Source organism: Morone saxatilis, unplaced genomic scaffold, assembly GCF_004916995.1.
Source record: "Morone saxatilis isolate NCDOM2014 unplaced genomic scaffold, NCSU_SB_2.0 Contig23, whole genome shotgun sequence".
Lineage (NCBI taxonomy): Eukaryota > Metazoa > Chordata > Actinopteri > Moronidae > Morone > Morone saxatilis.
The window spans coordinates 10762132-10781326 of record NW_023339796.1 but is presented as its reverse complement, the minus strand read 5'-3'; the positions used below and the strand labels follow the sequence as shown (position 1 = coordinate 10781326).

Sequence of the window (19195 nt, the reverse complement as noted above, 5' to 3'; positions counted from 1 at the left end):
ATCTATGTCATCCTAATACTATATGCAGTGTTAAAAAAGAGCAGGTCTCTACAGTAATATGGTGAATGTGTGTTTGCTTTTACCAGCTGTATGATTGTATATCCAAACCAAACTGTATTTATAACCTTTGAGAAAAAAGTTTAAATGATAAATATTTGCTCAATACAGCTAAGACAAACCCACTGACTTAGGGAAATGGAGAAAGTGGTGCTGGCAGCATTCTCAAATGTAACACGTCCGTTTCAATTAAATCCCTAAATCTCATTATGTGTCATACTTTAAATGTTAAATCCTTTTTTTCAGTGGGAATGTATCTTTTAACAAAGCCACAACAGCAAGATATCACTGCTGCAGAAATTAACACCAACTCCAAACCAATGTTGACCATGTCTCTTGATTAAAAAGCTTACATGTACAGTACTTCTAAAGGCAGCACGACTGGTGTCTCCATCCTCTGAGGGCTCTTTGAACACAGCGGCAAACACGTGTAATGGAAGTGTCGGAAACAGGTGCTTTGTGGCTCAGGCAGCTCTCCCTGTTTGATATCCTTTATAAGAAACAGACGGTAAGTGCCGGGCGTGTCCATAAACACAGCAAGCACAATCCTGTGGAGACTACTGCATGTCAGTTCCCCTGTGCTATTAGATGGTGAAGGATAGGAGATTTTAACACACGGATCATGACAGAGTTTTAAGCAATAATTTTGGATAATAAAAAAAGTGAAAGTTTGTGTGATCCAGGGCTGCACAAGCATCCACTAGAATCAAGCCTAAAAATTACTTTTTAAAAATTTGTCATACATTACCCACTAGGTCTGCCTCCGTTTAAAAAAACTAAACTACTAACTCAAACTACTGTTTAGATGTGGTAATGAATTAAATATGTGTTTTATAACCAATAATAACCAATATAATGCAAGGCATCGTAAATAACCTAACCTAACTTAAATTCTACAACATACTTGCATAAACATATGTTGAATATGGCTGGAGATGTAGGATGTATTCAAATACAAAAAATAATTCAAAGTAGATTTTTTTGTGTGACAAAGTGACAGTGCTAGTACCTATGTAAACAACAAAGGAAAAACATAGTAGGACATTTTGGGCCTGTGACTTTATCAACCTAACTGATAGTAATGATATTCGCACACACCTGGTGCAAGCTTGGAAAATCAAACAGGACTTTTAATTGTCTCTAACTTTGCTCTGATACTGTCATCTTTAATGTTTCAATGATTTCCCTGAATCTTATGGAGTTGCGGTGACAACAGGCAGCTTAGCTGGGCTGACAGGAATGTTACACAGCCCAGAATGTGCTACAACCTAAACTCATGGATGTTTAAATTGACTGTTAAGCAACTTATTTTAAAACACACCTTTAAATAGTCTCATCTGTTCCCAGAGGCAACCCTACAGATCTCTTGACAGGAGACTCCTCTTCCATAGAGAGACATCAAGGCTGAACGTGTCACTCCAACGCTCCCCTGGGAGAAGCAGAGGCCAGAACTACTGACATGCTCGACCTCCACCCAAATGATGGTGGCACAATAAAAATAAATCGCTTCTGATGATGTGTTAATCCGCACTGACAAAGCATCTCGCCTCTGAATTAAGATGTCATTTTTTATCACCAAAGTGACACCTGTTTATAATAGGAGGCCTGGAATGACTTATGTGCCTGTTATTCTTGCCTGTGAGCAGAGAAAGTGAGGGAACAGCCTGATACGTGTGGCCTTGTGTTTCACCATCATTAGAGCACGGTTGAAATGTGCTCACAGGGGAGTGCTATGAAATTTTACAGGAGAAATTAATTCATTCGAACAGCTAGATTGGGATCGCAGTAAATGTGCAGATACCTCAGTTCCCACACGTTCCCAAAATTCCGTTCATGCCATTTGTCGTGCTAAAACCATATATCAACTTTAAACCTAAAATTTAATGCATGTGAGAAATCCTTCCAATGATTGTATATACCATGCTTCATTTATCAGGACTTGGCTTGGTTGACTCTAACACAACAGTACAGTACATGCACTCGCTAACTTGCATACACACACAAGGCTGCTGCCACCAATGTCACTGAATGATCAGAATCAGCTTCCCATGTTGCTGAATGCTTTGGCTCTGTTGCTGTCAGACTAAACTGTGGGGAGTCGGAGCATGCAGTCCAGATGTGAGCCAAGGTGTCCGCCCTCTCAGGCTAATCAGATTGATTAGGGGCAGTAATCTGGCGGGCTGGCACTGGACTCTGCACTTCATGAGGCTGAGCAGTGAGAACTCACAAGATGGCTGAATGTTACACAGTCCAGAGCAGCTTAGGCTTGCTTGCTCCTCCAATGCACTGACATGTGAACGGTTAGGCAGAGTGGGGTCCTGACTATGGTATTGTGTGTCTGTTTTAAATCAAAACTGCAGACTAAAAAAGACCCAGTCGCATTGGGCATTCTCAGACTGGTCCTAAGCATATTTTTATCCTGTTTTTTTATCTAATATTGAAATAATTCTTGCCTTTTCAACTTGACTTCCTTCCATCGGATGAAACTGCCCAAAACTTCAAATCAAAGCAGTCAGCATATAAGAGCGGAGCGGAGCTTATAAACAGGCGCAGCAACAGGAGGTCTTATTCAGCTCCGGCCTGAATTTCAGACTTTGAATCCGACCCATTGAAATGATTTGAGAGGGATGTGGGAACTGAGATAGCGGCGCTGACAAGCTCGCCTGATGATCAGAAAAGGAAATGCTGCTCTCAATGACCTTACTGTTACCCTTAACAACACCACATAAGTCTCCTCTTTCTGATACCGGTCTGGGTCTGAAACATCCAATTCAGTCCCATCCCAGGAACTAGCCTTCCTCTCATTTCCTGTCTGCACAACAGCCGTCGCCTGTTTAAATTACGCCCCAGTGCCTCCCGAGTTCCCCTGCACATAGCTACACTCTCTCCTGCTGTCTTTCTCCTCTCTCTCTCTATCCCTCTTTCTCCATCCCTATTGGCTCCAGCTGCCTCCCAAGCCATGTTTTTCTGGAAGGGCCACAAGACCCTAACAGGGTGGATTATTGATTGATGCCCTGCAAGTTCCAGAGAACAGCTGATAAAGAACAAATGTAGTTTTTTTTATTTAAAATGACAGGAGGGTTTAAAGGTATAGTTTGCATATTTGCTTTCAATTTGCTTGCTGGGTTGGATGAGAAGATCGATACCACTCTCACGTCTGTACAATAAATTTAAAGCCACAACCAGCAGCCAGTTGGCTTAGCTTAGCACAAAGAGTGGAAACAGCTAGCCTGGCTCTGTCTGAAAAGAACTAAATCCATGTACGAGCCGTTTTAAAAGCTCAATTATTATCACATTCTTGTTTGTTTAATCCGTAAAAAAAGCATAAAAATTACAAGTTGTGGTTTTACAGGGGGTTATGTGCCAGGCTCTTCCTTGGCTCTAAGCAGTTGCCAGGCAACCAGCGGAGACTTCAGGAAGTTACGTAAAATGGAGAATGGTTATTTTTATACATCAGTCTTCTCATCTAAAACTCTGAACAATGTCCTGAAATTCAGGTTGGGACATTGTCCAAATTTGCCTTTTGGAACATGTAGCACACAGCAGGAGATTGTCCGTGCTCTCACATGTTGGAAATACTCTGTTTGGTTTAGGCAAGGGGTGGTGCCTGCGTAAAGTTTTGCATTGATATCAATACAGAGTCTCAAAATGACCACAAGCATCAAACTAACTGTAATAGTAGCAGAGAAGGGTGAAAAAAACAGAGGGCCTGAGGCGTCCAGTTAGCTCACCTAGTTGAGCTTGCGGCGAATACACTAAGGCTGAGTCACTCACAGTGGTCCAGGTTCATCCCAACCTGCGTTCCTTTGCTGCACATCATCCCATCTCTCATTCAGCTGTTCAATCAAAATAAAGGCAATAAAAAGTCCCAAAAATCTATGACTCATTCTGCCCGCTTGGCAGGACAGATTTTCTCTGGACAACAGACTTTCTTCACCACAGTCATTTTGACATGAAATATACTGAGCCAGGGAGCTGGTGGGGTTAAATATATTTAATGTCCAGTGCAACTGATTTGGACATTTGCATTCTCACTTTCAGCTCCTCCAAGTAATGTCTAGATAAGTGCAAAGTTGCAGTGCAGGGGCTTAACTCTTAGCAAGAAAGCAAATAAGCAATTCACAAAATGTAACTTACTTTAAGCCTCACTAGTTTTCTTAAAGATGAATAAATAAAAAAAAGAAACTGTAACTTGATCAGTGTAAAGGTCTATGAATAATATGCATAATGACCACTGGCCCGTGGCTTACCCACTGATCAGGCACAGACACGATGAAGATAACTTGAGTTTGCAGGCCCTTACATCTTACAGGCCCAACAGAGTGCTTGATCCTGTGGCAAACTGCATGCAGTTGAAGTCAGAATTAATTTATACATCCATAACAGAAATGTTCTCCTCTGTCTGACCTAGTTCAGCCAATTTCTCCTGAGATCCATATTAAAATGTCATTACTGAAAGCTTTTTGTGCAGCCATTGTCTTCATCTTTGAGTGAGTGGAGCCTCAGCAGAAACAACACTGACAAGGTGAACCATATGAAAAATAATCAACAACGTGGCTATAAAAAGGTCAATTTTGGAAAGTGTGAAGAGATACTGGTGAAAACCCAACGCACTCATTACCTCCATGTTTTAACCGCAAGGTCTCCAAGCACAGATGTTATCACACGGTTCCACTACACACATGCTGCAGGCTCTATAAGATGGACATTGTTACTTTAACAAGGAATGATGTGGCTTTTAATGAAACTACGAGAGTTCCTTAAGTCCAGACTATGTGGCTAATTCCCAGGAAGGCAGTTAAAAGTGAATTTATTGTACTCGTTTACATTTCAATGCATGTTCCAGAGAAATCAGGGAATTATAAACCACGGGTCTATTTTTCTCCTCTCTGAGTATGCATAAATGTGGAGAAAAATGCAGCCAGTGTTTTTTACGTCTCCCCCATTGCTCTGACTGCACTCTGCGGACACTGAGGGGAGGGTGTTCTACTTTGCTGCTTTTCTCTACACATCTAGCCTCTGCAGTAATCCCACACACATACACATATGAGACATATTCTGCTGCATAACAATCATTTTAGATTCAACACTACGGTACCTCCTCTGTTGCCTTGCTAGTCCATATAAAAGTATAATTTGTAGAACAAATACTGTAAAGTTTATGTCTGAAAGTCATATTTTGTGTAACCCGTATATTCAAAGTGGATTTATGTGCATACGTGTATATATATTTGCCTCCACAAATTGTTGTAGATGCATACAGGCTCAGGCGCAAAACTCGGGTGGAGGTGGAGTTTTAGATGGATGGTGATGTGTGGGATATTCCAGTAGTATAGTCTCAACAAAGAACCAGCACATTAGTCAGGCAGCAGATAGGTGGTTTCCCCCCGCACAGCATTTGTCAGGAACCCCACCCTGGTCAAGTCAAGTTTGTTGGTCCCTTTGGTCCAACCACGCACTGTCTGTGGCTCATTCACTGGTCAGGCATGGTCGAGATGACCGGTTGCCAATAATATCAGCTCCACTCATTTGAAGCTTCAGACGACAGCAAGGGGGGAACTGTGTGAACTTATATTTGAACCCTAGATCCCAGAAGTTGTGTAACATGATGTCAGTAAATTGCACCCAGTTTGCTCCTGTTCAAAAACCTTGTCGGTCTTGTCGTGTTCACCTTATACCTGATGTTAGCAAGCTGAGCTTTCTCTTAACAGTTTTGTGCTGTTAATGAATCTAAGAGGAGTATAGTGTAATTTCCTGTATAATGCTGATCAGGCCTTCTTTTCTATTGAAGTCTCATTTCATCACTTAGGTTAATAAGATGGATATAAATAGGTCTATCTCACCTGACTTATCTTCAACACAATCTCCTCAAAAAAAATTATTTCCTTTGCCAAAGAGATTCTAGAAGAAATGAAATTTCTGAATGGATTATGTTCACTAGCATTTTTAGCATTCAAGGAAGTGTGATATTTCTATATTACAGAGAGGTTGTAGGGAGGGGTTTGAGGTGAAAACTTTGAAAGTTTGGTGAAACTTTGGTTACAGAGACATGGATTTATGCCCTGCATCCCAAATGTTGTTCGAATTAGGCTAATAACATGGTTAAGGTTAAGATAAAGACTATGTTGGTTAAATAGGGTTAGAAGGGTTAAGTTAGAGTACAAGTTAGGAAAGAAGTCAATGCACCCTATCTAATGCTTCGAGTCAAGTCATGTGAGTCAAGTTTTACATATGCCTTCTCTGATAGCAGTGAGCACTTTGCATGTATAACTACTTTCCCTTCTAATTTGCAACAGCAAAAATTTGAAGGAGTCTTAATAAGGAAATTAAGTTAAGTTAAATTAAGTTAATCTATGCATCTGTCAAGTTGCATATTGATACTGAGTAACTACTCAGTAAAATGTTCACTGACAACATATTTGTTTTCTCGTAATATCTGCTCTTAGCAACTAATGCATGAATAAACACTCACTCACTTCATTTGGTTGAGGTTATGGAAAACTGGGTATTTTAATACAGAAAAAGCTCAAAATAAATGGAAGTACGAAGCACGACATGTTGAGATTTAACTTAAACCACGATTGTTACCGTAGTGCCCTTGTTGTCTATACACTTGACCGCAGGTGGGACTCAGGATGGGAACCCCCTGCCACGCCCACCATCAATGCTGACCACCTTCCATGCATACAATCGAAAAATGTAGTACTACCCTCACTCAAAACAACTAAATTGAAACAGCAATTATGTTCCCCATCACAACATATGTAGGAGAACAAATTTGTTAAATGTCATTTCTAAGAGACACAGCACTGGATAAATAAGGCTTCCTCTATATATTGATAAAAATCTAATCCAGGCAATAACAGTAAATTTGTGCATAGTCTCTACAGTTCTGTAAAGTAAACAGGAAATTTCTGTGCCCCACAACTAAACAGCAGAGTAATGTACTGTAAAAACTCAGCAACATTGAATTTTATTATTATCATAACTTAAAATTACCCAGGGTATAATATTCTATATCATTGTGGTCAGATGACAGTCATATGGTAATCACTCTGTATATTGTTGTCTCTACAAATAGGACAAGAATTCAATTACCAAAGCCTAACGTATCATTATACTGTTGTTCAGCAGTGTCTCTACAGCGTGCATGTAGAAAGACTTATACTGTAGCATTGCAGGTCTTTTTCACCACAGAGAACAGACAGCCTGACATGGTGGCCAATAAAATCAAAAGTACAACAACCCCCGTTGGGTTTCATGGTCACATTTGACATCAATCACTGATGTCCAGGGTCAGCAGTGCGATTTTGTCCGCAGGACTCCTCTGATCACTCCCTCACACTCCTCCTCTACATCAATACTTCACTGGGAGGGCACTTACTGGACATGAGGTCGTTATTGCCAGAATGAAAAAAAAATATATCTTCAACCAGTAATACTGCTGGAGGTCTCTTTAACAGCGCTCCTCAGTCTATGAGCAGCAAAAGGGCAAAACCTGCGAGTGGGCTTTTTTTTCTGGAAAAAGGGGGGAAATTGTGTTGACTTTGGAGTCTCCCTTGTTTCTCTTCATCACAGGAGTGAGGGGTCCAGTGATTTTTATAGGGCATACGGCTGACATTTTGATTTCGGCAGTGTACTTTTGACTTTGATGTTAACCCCTGCAATTTTCCTCGCAAAAAAGGTTGTGACACGTCAGGGTGGTATGTGCAATATTTACTGTATTTTCCTCACTGTACCTTACTCTTTGTCCTGAGAGACGTCTTACATGTGAGACATTAGAATGAAAATGATCAATCACCGAAGCTCCTAAATCCACACACTCATTGTTCACACACAGACACATCAATACACATCCTACATTATGTTCACACTCCATCTTGTCTTCCACTCCTTTCCTTGACCTTTTAGTTATGTGGTCCATGAACAACTTTCTGAATCCTCTCAGTGGTTTAACACACATTAAAGAGGTTTTGCCTGCAGTCAAGGTCTGGAGTCATGTCCATCAAAATACATGGGTAATTCCCAGCATGTACTGTGAGAGTACAGCAACAACATAATATGGCTATGTATCTCTCTATCACCAAAACAAAAATAAGCATGCATTCTGCTTCTTGACCTTGAAATTTTAAGTTAGACTGCAAAATGTACACTGTCATATAGAAACAACTGTTCTTGTGTGGCGTATGGTCTCATAACACCAGCTACAGTTACTCATTTCTATGCAAGATTAATTCAGATTTGACATGTTATGCTCTGGTGCCAAAATTCTGAAGTCAAACCGTGCCCATGTGTTTTTGTTTTTCTTTTCTTGCGCATGTGAAAGACCATTTGGAAGCAATTTTTCTTTGTTAATATGAGTATTATTTTAATTGTAGTAATTATAGGTTAAACTGTTCGACCACTCACAAGGTACTCACCAGCTTTGGACAAGACGACAACTTGACTTCTTTCAGTCCATTTCTCCTCTCCTTTACTGGTTCTTTTCCACAGAAAAATAAGCAAACATTCAAGTCAAAATATTAATATTTTCTGTATTAAAGAAACTTTGTTATTGTGCCATTTTACCTTTTGCATTTGTAATGCTGCTGTAAGAATGTTGTGCCTTTGAGCAATGAGCAATCCTAAATAAAACGTTAAAGTTATATATTCATCTACTGACATTTGGACTTGTGGGCTACTGCTGGAATATAGTTCAGCTCAGAAATATCTTGCACTGTGACAAATCAGCATATGATGGGCAGCAAAAACTCAGTCGAGAAAGTTTTTGGGAGTTCAACTGTTTGCTGGCTAACCTCTTTGCGGTTTCCTCTTTCTGTGACCCCTAAATCACAACAGAGATATAGTAGTCCAGCATTGAGTCTGGTAAAATTTAACCTTCAGCAGACCTTAGTGGTGGGTGGTACAACATATTTCACTTACATGAAGCCTTGTTAAAACTCAATTATGTAAAAGACTTGCCTGGTTAAAGGGAAATTATGTGAAAAAAAATCATATTTTTACATGAAAATATCTCAATTTTTATTTGTCCTTGCTACCAGAGAGCTGTATGAAAAGGGGAGCTAATTCTTTATCTACTTGAACTAGCCCTGGAGGCTCATAAAGTCCTTTAAAGTAGGATTTTCAAGAGAATAGTTTATGTAAACTGTATTAGGGTTTTTGTGAGAAAGTGAGAGTGGTAATTGTCCACATTCCAACAGTTTCAATACATAAACTATGGGACCGTCAGCCGTGAACAACCCAGCTGCTAGCAATTTGTGTAGCAGATAATAATCAGGCTACATGCAAAGCAGCGTTCCTCTGTCAGGCATTAAGGCTGTGGCCCATGCTGTAAGGGATTTGAGACATTTAAAGGAATGGTTGGTTTAGTTTAAATAACCTTGGACAAGAGGAAAAACTAGACCTCCACTGGCCACATTAACAATCTCACTCCAAGAGCAATCCAGATCATTTATCAAGATGAACCAAAGCATGAGTACACTCATACTGTAGTCTACACAAAAAACACATGTGGCATATCACATATTCTACACATCTACAGTAAATTTTCAGAGGCCAGTAGTGAACATATCATGGATTCCAGTTTTAGAAATGATCTGAAACCAAAAGCTTGTTATAGCCTTTTTATAGAAGTGTTTGCTTGTCAGCTCCAATGTAATAGACATTGCGGTGGATTACTTTTAAGAAACAGAATAGCCAAGCGATTTATTACGGAGAGACACATTTACAAAACCCAAGTGTAAACAGAACAATAACACAAACAACTCTAATGACAAGTTCTCAGAAGAAGCTATGGCAAAAATTTCAATGTCTTCAACACGTGCAGACACAAGCAGCAACTGCAGCGTCCTCCTGCTGTGATTTATGTCCCTGCTTTCAGTCTCTCAGGGTCCTCCTCAGCACATGGTCACCTCATGAACAACTGGGCGAGATATTTGATTGGTTGTCAGGCCGGACTCATAGACTGTGTTGTATGACTTTTCATTGGTGCTCTATTCTTACAAGAATGATCTAGTTTCATTTGGGTCAGATGGCTCCCTCAGCAATGCCCTCACAGCAATCGGGCGGCTCTAAAGTTTCCAGGAAACTATAATATTTCTTCAGTATGAGAAACTCCTTAATATAGGGCTGATGAAGTGACTACATGGGGAGTAAGAGTAGATAAGGTAAGGTTACAAAACGCTGAAATTATCTCATCAGAACCTACATTTTAATATTTCAAATCACAAGTGACAGAATAACTTCTTACATTAATAGGTCTACATAAAGTTTTATTGAAGTCCATCATTCATCCTGTCCATGTAAATTGACTAGTGGTTGTCAAGTAGTAGCCAGCACCATCTGATACAGAGGGAGATGTATCAGGTCAACACAGAGCTGCCACTGATCTGGATTTTTTCCCCTCCACTCCAGCGCTGCCCCAACAGGTGCTGCTTCAGTCGGAGAGATTAGGTGATCAGTGTCCTCAGATTCCTTCCCACTTGGAATGTCGTACACGCAGAGGAGGACAGGCCTTTCTTGACTTCCTGGGGGTAGGTTAAGGTAAGGTGGGCAGCTGGATAAAAGGGTGAGGGTGACTTGTTGAGGAAGAAACAATAAACTTCAATGCCATATTGTGAGACTAAGAGCTAGAAATGATTAATTGATCAATCAGTGCCAAATAAAGTCAGTTGCCAATTCTTCTGATAATTGATTAAGAGTTTCAGTCAAGTAAAAATACTAAACATTCCATAGTTGTAACTTCTCAATTGTCAGGATTTGCTGCTTTTCTTATCTGAGAGTGAATGTTGATCAGTCATGTCATATTGTCATATGGTATTCAAGAGGAAGTGACAATGTTACATAATTAATCAAATAACCACTAACTCTGACACATCATGAAATGTACTGCTGCTTTCCAACTAAGATGTTAGATATCGAATTAATGTCTAGTGTAATGAGACTATCCTCCCAGGAGAAACGACAGTCAGTCGTTTCAGCAAGTACTCCAACATGGCATCTGTTTACATTCAAGTGACAAAACCCTGATGAAAGCAAATGAGGAAGTCATGTAACATTATTATAGACTGACAAAGTCCATGTAGGGAGGAGGTTGGAGCTTATGGATAGTTAAATTAAAAAAAACACAAAAACACGGTAGACCGTTAATTTCACAGTTCATTTGGGTCAACTGGGCTGCTGGTTGAGTGGAATCTGAATGGCTTGTCTATGGCAGAAGAAGCAGAAGCACGTACTGCTGTGTCGAAGCATGTTCTGTCAGCCTATTGCATCATCTCTTTTTTGATATGCCAACTTTTCCACCTCAGCCAAGCATAAAAGCTTTTTTGCAATATTTTAGCAATTTCTGGCATTTGCATTCAGATTTTTTTGTGCAAATTGAAAATTCAAGCAGAAGGAAATGTAGCTTTAGTGCTTATAGTGCATTTATTTTGTTGCATAAAAGTAATAATGAGCAAATTATGATGGAAATTTGCAAGCAGGGTAAAGGGGTATTCTGATTCTTAGTGAGCGTTAAAGTCTGGCTGTCAGAGGGATTGAGCATGGAGACAGTGATTATACAGTAAGGGTAGTGGAGGGTCGTATGGAGATGGGATTGCAGGCCTGGTAAAAGGAGGTCACACATACTTTGTGTCCCCCAGGGAGTCGTGCAGGACGAGACAAGAGTGGTGCCTGCGTTTGAGGTGCAGCTCCTGGGCGCCACACAGATGAGCTCATGAAACGCTATGCTGTCCGCCTAGCCGGGGGTGGGGGCGTGGAGGGTGAGAGGAGAGGGCATCCCTGCCATCAATCACCCAGGGTGGAGCTGGGACCCACTGCTCCAGGATCAGCCCGACAGGCAGGAGGAACATGGGGCCAAGGCCACATTAAAGGCATTGAGTGTCCCCCCTCAGCATGAGAGGGTGGGGATGGAGTCAAAGGAGAGAGGCTGAGGGGATAACAACCAGGAGGTGTGGTGCCAAGTAACTGGAGAGGTGTAGCTGAGCGTGGAGACAAAGTCAGGAGTCGAGACAGGGGCAGGGGAGGGACACTTCTGAGGGATAGCGGCCTGTGAAACCTGAAGACAGAGGCAACGATGGAAAGAGACATACATTGTCAGAACCCCCGGCTTATGACTCAAAGCTTAGTCCATGAACTCATCACCTTTGGTCACATGTTGTGTAGCTTGGACAAGAATTTCTTCAATGTGTCCATGCTTGCTTAAAGCCAGGAGTCGGTCAGGAGCAATTTCAGAACGCCGTTCTGGGCAGGAGTGTGATCCACCCTTACGTGTTGGCAGCAGTTATGGACGCTGGGTGAAATGGTCTGCCGGCACACAGGCTCACACTCAGGGTATCTGGTGTTGACAGACAGGCAGCAGACACACCAGGTACCAGTCAAAGTCCATCATGAGGCAGCTCTGGAAATTCATTCGAATACAGACAATCCTTACAACGTGGAGAGTGAACATGAACTTTCACGATTGTAGTATTCTCAATAGCTTATTTCACAAAAATAAATGAAAAAAGTTCAGGAAATTCATGCTATATTGGAGAAAAAATATGTGTTTATACTGTAATAGTATATTTGTTTCAATGCAGTTTTTTGCAGAATATATCTGCAAAATATCTATACCTATAAAAAGATTCAAGTGGCAGTGAGTAAGTGTACAGCCTTTTCTGTTTATTTTTTTTTTAAATGTTTGCTGCAGAAAGTATCTGTCATTCCAAACATAAATAGAAAAAAGGTACAATTGACCCAACTATGCAATCCTGGGTGTAACACTTACATAGTAACATAGTAACAGTAACATAGTTTTGTAATGAAACAAGTCCAGTGGGTAAAGTGAGATGTTACAAATGAACAATGCATTTATTTATTTAGAATTTACTTCTTGTATAAGTCACATCATTTTTATCATCATAAAGAAGAAAGGAATGCCTTTTATATTACTGAAAAAAATAAACTTAAATTAACAAACACATTCATATATACCATTTTAACTCAAATATAATAGGAATTAAATATTCATGACCAGGCATATTTTTTACATTTAAATTAAATTATTTTATGAGAAAATCACAGCTCTTTGTAAAATGAAAGGTACATTTCTTACAATTACAATTACAATCTAGAATCAGTGTTCCAATTTCAGTACACATACTTTTATTTACAAGCCAGAATATAAAATAAACTATGTTAGTCACACTCCTCCCTTTTTACATGTAGATGTTGTCTAGGAGCAGATTGCACAGTAACCCTTGCACGCTTTTTAACTGGAGCACCTGTGATGCATAAATCTGTAACAAACTCCTAGGCTAGTATGTTACATTTCTAATAAGCGTCACCAAACAGGGAGGGGGGTAAGTGAAAAAGAATGGCTACTGTATGGTTTGTAATAAGAGCCAGCTGTGGCTGGCCATGTGGGCTCTGCGCCGGGAGCATGATGCTGGAAGATTGCGCCAGGGAGAAGCTGGCAGGCACATCATAAATCCAGCTTGTTGGGTATGGTTGCTTTTTGGGATGACTCGAAACAAGCAAATTGTCTTTTACTAAGAGAGAAATCCCTGTTGAGCATACAGCACCTATTCAGACAAATGGACATAAGTGAGCAAAGGTTGCCCTTACCTCACTGCCTTGTCTGCAGCTTTGTCCCCTGATATTTACTTTTGACAGTGACAACCTGCGACAGTGAACACTTACACTTTCTGGTATGGTATTGCACACCAAAAATACATGTGCATTAGAAATATATCTGAAAATAAAATGATGTCCAAGCCTTGTCACCTTGGTGTTCTGATCCAACAAGTTGCTGGATCTGCTCCAGAAAGCAACAGGACAGACCTGGTAATAATTCTAGGAAATGGGGTGGCATTTCACAGTGCTAAACCTGCCCCAGAAGAATTTTTCTGTGTCCTCTGTTTAAATAATTAAAGCAGCGAGAATCTGAAGTAAACCATACTGTCCCACATTTTCTTCTTCTCTCTCAGAGCCACATGCAAACATGTGAAACTGTGTGTAGGTATGAAAAAGAGAAGTAAAAAAGAAACATTCCTGTCTGAGCAATCACTGTAAGCACTACATCATGTTTATTAACAGTACTAAATCAGAGTCTGTACCGCAGAGGGGAGCTACAATACTCCTGAGGAGCCTCCAGAATGACTCCGCCTGGGTGAGCACAACATTGCACATTTGGAGTATGTAATAGGAGGGGTGGGAGTTTTAAAGAAAGAAATCTTTTCTGTATACCCTCCTTTCACCTTTTATTCTTCCTCTGTCCCTCCTTAGTCAAAAACGCATTCATTTAAGAATTTCCTCTGAAAGTGAAGGTAAAAAGATATAAATAGCCACATCCTTTCTTTGGTTCATTCTATCTCACTTGGTACGCACAGAGACTAATACATTTTTTTTTATTGATATAATATTTAAGGTCAGAGTCAGTGAAGAAAACTGCTCCAGAACACCATACAATGGGAAAAAGCTCCTTTAAACCTTCTACCTCCATACCAAGTATCTATCTTTGCCTTTCTCTTCTCTCTCATCCACAGCTGTAGACCTCCAGGGCCCCCCGCTCTCTGTGTGGGCCAGGGGCTGCGCCCAGGACCCAGGCAACCAGGGATGAAGTGGTAAATTCACACACATGCCCTTGTAGCCCTGCACTTCCTGCTCTCCGACAACTCCATTGGCCCCTGCGTTTGTAATTACCACTGTGAGCAAATGCGCTCTCCCTTGGCTACAAATTGCTGATAAGCTACTTTTCTAAAACACAGTCCACTACCATCCGTCATTAGCAACATGATCTCATACTGTATGCCCACCCTGGTGCCTGTGAAAACACAAGCTCCAAGTGAGGGAGATTTAAAGTGTTAAAAATAAGCTTTTCTTGTCCACTCTGAGAGTACCTCTGATATTAACCACTGCGTATCAAAGTCATGACAATGAAATTAAATGACAAAATAATTATTTTAAGTTGTTCAGTAAAATTTCACCAACGTGTATGCTACCAATGTGTATGCTTATGGCTTAAAAAGAGAACTGACAAAATTACCCAATCTACCTTAACAAGCATTCAGTTAAGTTATGTTGGTACTATCTTTTGTATTAGCTTTGCTTTTCTTCATTGAAAATATATGTATATGTATATGTAACTGTTGCTAATATATAACTGGGATGACTAAGGGTAATTAGTTAGTGGATGATGTAAATGAGAAGTAAGGTAGTTTGGCAGATTTAATAGCAGAGCATTATGGATAAATGTGATACATTTGGGGTATGACAGGAAACCATGTATCAAAATAAGTTTTTGATTAAGAAGTGATGACTGAAAAGCATCAAAGGTAGACTAAAGATGAACTGAAACTGATTGAGATGAGTGAAACCAGTGTGATGTAAAATTGTATCATCTGCATAAAAATGGTCATTTAAATTGTGATTAGGTGGAATAATGTTATCTATATATAAATTGTGATGAACCAAGAATAGAACCCTGCGGTTCCCTATTATTTATTGAAAGAGGACGACTCACCACCAAGGCTTGAGTATGAGATCAACCCAAACTGTACTGTATGCTGAACTAAACCGCCAATCCTCTGAACCTTTGCCTCTGTCTTTGTCTATGACCATCATTTAAGGATATCAGCCTTGTGTGTCTTTGGATAAATGGAATGGAGTTTGTATTTCAAATGTGTGCTTTTCTAATTATATTTACGATATTCAGGTGCACCTGTTCTTTCCTCTTTGGATGAAGAATTGTTTTCAGGCAGTCATGGTTTTTATTTGAGGTTTAGTAACAAGGTGCTCTTGTTGGAGTTTGTTTTGAATGGCCATAATACCACTGCTTGCTTCAAAGTGCTGCTCAAAGCATCAGAATGCTCTGACAGGGGAGGGGGGAGTTTTGCGCCCAAAAACCACAATCAGAGATTTGTGTGGTGAAGCGTGCCTTGGTGTGAAAATTGGCAGGATTTTAAGTGTCTGCAAATTCAGTTCAGTACCTTCTTAACACTTCTAAGACTGATCAACTGCTTACAAAAAACAACTTTGAGGAATAATTATTAAGTTTGCAAAAGGTACGAATGATGCAGCTGAGAAAAACTGTCCAGTGTGGTCCAACAAAACGTCATATGAACTATGTCATTTGAAGCACGCCGATGCTTTTACAAGAGATGGGTGGAAGGAGGTGAAAGGTACAAGTGAGATGGGGCGAGGCAAGGACCTGCTTGTAAGGCCTCCAGGCCGAGGGATGCTGAGTACTCCTCACCCGGGCAAAGGTTCACTCCGATCATCTGGGCCAATCTGTTCCAGACGTGGTAAATGACACATTATTGGATCCAGACCTGACAGGGGCTTTGTGTATATTACATTACCAGACACCAGGCTCACTTAAGCTTCATTACCTACGTCCCTCCTCCCCACCAAGAAAGAGAAAAAGGAGAGTTAGAGGGGAAGAGAAAGGCCAACGTAGATCTTACCCCAAGCCATGCACAGAGGGTGCTTTTTCCTCCAGGTCAGGCCAATACTTTGCAGTCAGCTCACCATCACACAGCTTTCTTTCTCCCTCTCTCTTCCTCTTCTTTCTTCTCCCTGCTTTCTGCGCTGGGAACCCGTTAAATATAACAACACCAGAGTCCACCCTGGAACACCCAAGACGATTTTGCCCGCAGGGATTTTTTGGGGAGATATTAGAAACACACCAGAGAGGTCACCCCACCCTCCTCTCTTCCCACAGTGATGGAACTAACTGCGTGGGTTGATTTGAGAATTATGAAGTAGTATGGATGCAGAAAATGTTTTTAGTCAGGCTTGTTGGTGATACTGAGTCAACCCATTCCCCAGCAACTACAAGTAATTACTTATTTGAATGAGGCATGTTTATGACCAATTTATGTACAAAACCGTCACATCTCCCCTCAAATTAAAGATTGACTCCCTAAACCAAATTAAAACCCTCAAGACTGTGAAGCTACTGTAGCAGCAACACTGAGAATAACATCTTCTGTGGCTTGGATGCCTCACGGTGGGATATGTGCCACAAGCAGTTGGTGGATTTGGCTAAAGCTTCCTTTATTTCGATGACATACGCATGAACACCCATACCACAAATTTCTGGCAGGGACCACTTGCTTAAGTTTCCATTTGTTGCTTCTTAAACTGCAGACAGGTGTGTGTCTTTAAATGTTAGCATCTGTAGGAGGGTGCGTAAATCCATAAATGCTTGTATATGACACTGCTCAGGTATACATTCCACAGTGCAGTCTTCAGGCTCAGATTCCTTATTTAACATGAGGGCATTGTGCTGCAATCTAAGCATGTAATCCCAGACAGGCAGAGGCGATTTGTAATAAAATGATTTTGTGGCCACACCTATTGTCTTAGTGCTTCTACTGTTGTCAAATAGATTACCCATGATGATTTACACCCTATAGAATAGCTCTCTATAACACACAGATCACCACACCCTCTTGACCTCCACCCGCAGAGACCATAATCACATAACAAATGGATCTATTTTCCGAACAGCAAGAATTTAAATGACAATCACCTTCCATGGTTTCTCTGTTGCATCACCTGCCGGGGTGCAAGGACAGAGGACGCTACAACAGAAGTCGGACTAAAGATATATGTGCCTCCAGGAATGATAACTGAAATGTGCACTCACAAGCGTCAGTTAAGATATATGTGCCACAAGGATTACTGTTACAGTAAGAGGCCCACAGCTGTAGCTTCCTCAGTAGCCAGAGAGAGGTCGAGAAACCACATTATGTACGGTTTGCCATATGTAACATGAAATAATAACAGCTGCACCATGTAGAACCTTAAAATGGATGATGTTTTTATTATTTTTTGTGCTTACACCACTTTGGTTCACTTAGATTTTTATATGATAACTGGGTATTAGGTAGAATATATAAAGAAAATGTTAATACTGTAGTATATGGAGACATTCACTTCTTGGCCACACATATAATAGAGTCATACACACATTTTAGCATGGCATGCCTTTCAGCACTGAAAAATACTTGGAGTATATTTATCAACATCGACTTTGTCATTCATCACTTTCTACGTGACATCACTTATTGCTGTTTTCCTCCGTCTCTCATTCATCGCCCCGCTTTCTTGTTTGTTTAAACTTTGTTCATTACAACCCACTGGTTGCAGAGGTCACTTTGATGCCAGGAACTGTGACTACACAATGGTAAGTTTGTAATTTTGTTAACCTTATTGAGGAAAGAAATTTGGCAGACTAGTTTTGTTTTTGTTTTTTTAATAAATGAACAAAAAGTATTATTTTAATCATGCTAATGCTGCCTTTACCTACAGTAAAAAGATGTATGCTTATTTATCAATGATCATGTTTTAATGTAATGGCAGACTAACACTACATGTAAAAAATGTGTCTGTTATTCTGCCCTTCACACGTTTGTCCATGTTTGACATTATATGGGAGTGTGTGCGCATGTGTCTGTGTGTATTTGTGTGTGTGAGGTTAGATGGTCATGGAAGGCAGCTCGAGCTACACTGTTCCAGCTCATTAGCTGTGATTAATCGGCATGTGAGCTTTCCCATGGTCCCCTTTGCCTGGTGGAGACAGAGCTCACCTTGGAGGGCACAGGGAGTCCAGGGAGCTACACCACCACTGTTAACACTCTGCCACATGTAAGAATGACTTGTATACATGAAACTTTATTCGTCTCAGACATTTTTCTATTTGGTTACATTTGCACTGCTTATGTGTACATGTAGGACTTTTATTTTACTTCTAATTGGTTATTGTCACAAATTCACAGATTTATCCATGCTTGCAGATACAGCCAAAATATATGATAATATAGTTTAAATTAAAACATTTTGGTGTGTAGATTACAGTCGGCATGTATTTAGATAAGAATTAAACTACAATTATAGTTTTTTTTTTTGTCACAATTCAGTAGATATCTTTAACTAGGAACGTTTACTGTTATGTATGTATGTAAATACAAGCTGTGCATATTTTAAATGTAATAACTAATGTTTAAGAGGGATATAAGATACAAGGGTTTGGGACAATAATTTAGTCAAGGCATGTTTATTTGTATAATACATTTCAACAACAAGGCAATCGAAAGTGCATAAGACACAAAATCACATAAGACACAAAAAGACATTAAAGCAACACATGCCA

General features: G+C 40.2%; 1 long non-coding RNA gene across 2 annotated transcripts; it reads left to right on the top strand.

Annotated features, from left to right (window-relative positions):
- Positions 1–10082: 10082 nt before the first annotated feature.
- Positions 10083–14878, top strand: LOC118335064. Of its 2 annotated transcripts, none has more exons than XR_004797040.1 (3): positions 10083–10223; positions 10471–10599; positions 14583–14878. It is a non-coding gene; the product is annotated as an uncharacterized LOC118335064 (long non-coding RNA). The 2 variants fall into 2 exon arrangements; XR_004797039.1 differs by lacking the exon at positions 14583–14878 and adding an exon at positions 11697–12619.
- Positions 14879–19195: the final 4317 nt, after the last annotated feature.